Source organism: Trachymyrmex cornetzi, unplaced genomic scaffold (genome assembly GCF_001594075.2).
Source record: "Trachymyrmex cornetzi isolate Tcor2-1 unplaced genomic scaffold, Tcor1.1 scaffold257, whole genome shotgun sequence".
Classification (NCBI taxonomy): Eukaryota; Metazoa; Arthropoda; class Insecta; order Hymenoptera; family Formicidae; genus Trachymyrmex; species Trachymyrmex cornetzi.
Genome location: NW_017297238.1, coordinates 622,524 through 626,607, shown reverse-complemented (window position 1 = coordinate 626,607; position 4,084 = coordinate 622,524). Strand labels below are relative to the sequence as shown.

The window sequence follows — 4,084 nt, the reverse complement described above, 5'->3', positions numbered from 1 at the left end:
GCGGTACGATCCAAATTGTCCAAAAACGCAGCCAAAGATTGCAAAGGCCAAAATCTGCAACCATTATGTTTTTATCTGACACATCGACACACAAAAATATTAAAAAATGTTTTATATTTATTATTTAAATCTAAATATTTAAAAAATAATAAGTATTATTTTATAAAAAAATTAAATATTCATACTATTTTATAGGGTAACTGTCCTTATTAATGTGCCTTTAAGCCAATTTGCTTATTATATGCTGAATAATTATTAAATATTTTTTATCTGCTTGAAATCAATATTTCAATTATTTCTTTTTTTTAATAATATTTCTTTGATCTAAAAATATTAATATTTTATAACGTTTTTGATAAAAATGAAAAGCACGTTTTTATCCCTGTTAGTGAGTCCTTTAAGCGACAATAATCTTATTAATGTGCCTTCAATTTGTGTGCTTATTCGCATTTAAACTTATTGAAAATATAGTTACTAAAATAGATAATAAATATAAGCTAATTATTTAAGTTAATATTACATAAATCATTATTTCAATTATACTTATTTCAATATACACTTTTAACATGACGTTCTTAGCTCCAATATAGAGTACACTAATAGAAACAAGCTTAAAATCTTGCGATACGTATATTACTGGATTCACATAGATTCCTTATATCTTTCGGAAAAATGTTTAAAATACTTTAATATTTTAAAAATAAAATATGATCTTTGGTATCGTATACATTAAGACTTATTTAAATACACAAGCACACTAATAGGGACAGATACAGTAATAGGGACAGTTACTCTAAATATAAAAATATATTTTTCATACACACATATTAAAAAATTTGTTAAGTTACAATTTAAAATATACCGATCATAGTCATTGCGGTTCTAATTTTTTAATTCGACATACAGAAACTCGTGCATTCGCAGTATATTTTTCTTATCGTTATTAAAAATTTCAAGGTATCACATTTCTCAATATTTGTTCAACCCGTTATTTAAAGGCTAAATAGAAATTCTACGCGTTCTACGTCCTCCCATTTGAATTACCGTCAATTGCAGGATGTTTCGTTATTGGAGTACGATCCTTGTGCAACACAATCGGAATCGCGATTTAGCAGAGAAAAGATGTACTTTTCATCCACCAATACGTTCACCGATTATCGCACGTATAAATATAAAAAAAAACTAAAAAGACGAAGAAAACACAAAAAGCGAACGCGATCGCGGGAGAAAAACAATCGATATCCAAAAGATCGCTAGTGGTCTCGACGAGATATCACTCACTAGATACTGCATGATGATGACGACGATTGTTGGCAGTTTGTTTACGGCTTTGTCGATTTGAACGAGATCGAATCTGTGATCCCGTGCGGCAAGCACCACCGTCATTTATATGAAGACGCCCAAGAGACTCTTCCCTTCCCATTCTCCCGATTTCTGCGTAGAATTGCTCGTTCGCTCGTTCGCTCGTGCTCGAGAGAGGAGCATTCTCCTCCGTCGAAGATCCCTCGTCGCCCTGCTTGCATCCTCGCCCCACCTCGCAACCCCAAATGTACGATCTACCTACGGCGACGTAACGCGCTAGCGCGTCGTCTCCATTGCAATCCAGCAGCCGGCAAACTGCTCGTGATCGAACAGGTTGTCGACGTGCGAATGCCAATCGTTCGCATAACGAATAAACTCATCGGTCAACCAATTAATTATTAGCATGTATATATGTATTCGTGAATACCCACACCAGCTACTGTTTTCGCTTAATAGAGTCATTTGTTAACGTAAATATCATCATTGTCGCTGCGAGAGATGTGGGTGTTATTGTATGTAACATGATAGTATTGATAAATATGTAGTTTCGTACTGTTATAATTGTAAAGTTCGTACTTTATTCTTGATGAATAAAGTACGAATCCTCATTTACCAGCGATAAATGTTTAAATGTTTTATTAAACAAGTAATATTTTTATATTCGGCCTTTGAATATAACTCCTAGTAACTTTCCCTTAACAAAAATGTCATATATGCAAGTGGAACTCCAATAAATTAGGCGTGGTGATTATATTGTATCTATTTTTGTTAAAAGAGGTTATATAGAGATGATCAAATTCACGTTAAATTTTTCGTTACTAATCCTGCAAAAATATTATGTAAGGCCTGTAAATAATACACAGACCATTTGCTTTTGTAAATGTAAAAGGAATATAAGCGGGAGCAGCGTTTTCTCCCGATCATATCGAGTCTCAATAAATTTAAATGTTATGCCGCTCATAATAATCATAACATTGTGCGCATTTATATGCATATTGCATATATGTGTGTGTGTGTGTAAATCCCACGCGACCGCGGACAACATCGACCGACAACTGTAGATACGATAAGTATTGATTCGAGACCACTGAATGGGCGCGACGTAATTGGCAGTGATGATTTCATTTTTTAAATATTTGTCACGTAGCTTTCGCGAGATCCTAAATATGTAATTATATTATCATGTGCATTGCTTTCCGTTAATTTCAAAACAATTACATAATAAACGTATCCACCTGTCAATTCTTGCATACGCTTATGATGGCATCCGCCATCGGTGTCTGTATATACACTCCGCCGCATGTGGCAATGTAACTGCAAAATGGACAAATCAGAAACAATGCACTATAGGATACTCATTCATGCACCTGATTTCGTGTATTGGAAGCGTTACGTAATGTCGGTTATACACCGATATGCCTCGCGAGAAATCGATGCGCTCAGATTTTGCTTGCAACCTTGAGAATTTATTTTTTCTTTACATATAAATTCTTTCATTCAAGAGAAAGAAACAATAGAGCACTTTGCATGGACAATCGGCTGTTATGAATACACACACTGTAATAATAACTTCATTAAAAAATACTTATGTGGAGAAGTATAAATTACCAATAAATAGCTCTGTATCAAAAATGTTGATATCCGCACATTAAAAATTAAATAATGCACATTTATTAATTATTTTAGTTTCCTTAATTACACATTATAATTGATAAATTTATTATGCACTATATAATCTCTTTTAACATCCATTCGGACTCTCTATCATCATTACAAATCATTTATTTTTCACGCGAGCCTCTCATCTTTTCTATACTCCGTCGAAATTCCGGCGCGTAATTCCTCACGAGGTGTGATCACTCCCAGAATAGGATAAACGCTTCCATCCATGCAGAGATTGCGGTGTACGCATGCATAATCGCTGGCGAAGTTGTAATATCCTCTAGGGACTGCAATCTGCGATTCGACTCGATGCACACGCGATTCTCCAGCAAGCGAATCGATGCAGACACAAGTCAAATCGTTGTGCTGAAGTTGATGCGATATGTGATATTGACGCCAACGCTTATCCGCGGCAATGTGCAATATCAGCTGTGATGCTCACGGAAAACAGCTATTCATCTTTTTTCATAGACGATTATTATTTGGCCAATCGATTGAAGTACATCGTTACTTATCGATTTGTCCTATCGATGCCGTCTAAACAGGAGTAAATGTCAATTTATATTTATATCATGGCTAAGATTTCTTGCAGTCTCGAGTACAAAAGTACATTTATCGTACTTGGCATTGACATTAATTCAAAAAATAGAAGTATGCATGTTACTTGTAACGCCGCGCGCGCGTTAATTTTTATCATTACTTTATTGTAATGACAATTTGGTAATGACGTTGCTAATTTTTTATGGTGGTAATGGTGATACCAGAGTTTAAAAAATCGAACATTATTTCTATCGGAACAGAAAAGTTACTCATTACTGAAAAAAAGTAACTTTTTATTTGTAACTACTTTTTATTTGTAATTACTTTTATCCGTTACTTGTAACGGAAAAAGTAATTCATTGATGCGTTACAAGTTACTTTTTTTATTAGTAAATAACGTGTAATGATAACAAGTTACTTTTTAAAGTGACTATTTTTGCCCTTAGCGCCGCTTCAATGTCTAGTTAAGGGGAAATATACATCTAGGAGCTGGAAAAATTCATTTTTGTGAATTTTTTTAAGGAAAACTGTTTGAAATTTCGGATTGAGAGTTTTTGTATCTAAAAGTATACACATTTAG

The 4,084-nt window shown here is 33.8% G+C and overlaps 1 pseudogene; it reads right to left on the bottom strand.

Annotated features, from left to right (window-relative positions):
* Positions 1 to 1,401, bottom strand: part of LOC108761605 (endocuticle structural glycoprotein SgAbd-2-like) — a 5,966-nt pseudogene extending 4,565 nt beyond the window's left edge.
* Between the last annotated feature and the right edge of the window lie 2,683 nt (positions 1,402 to 4,084).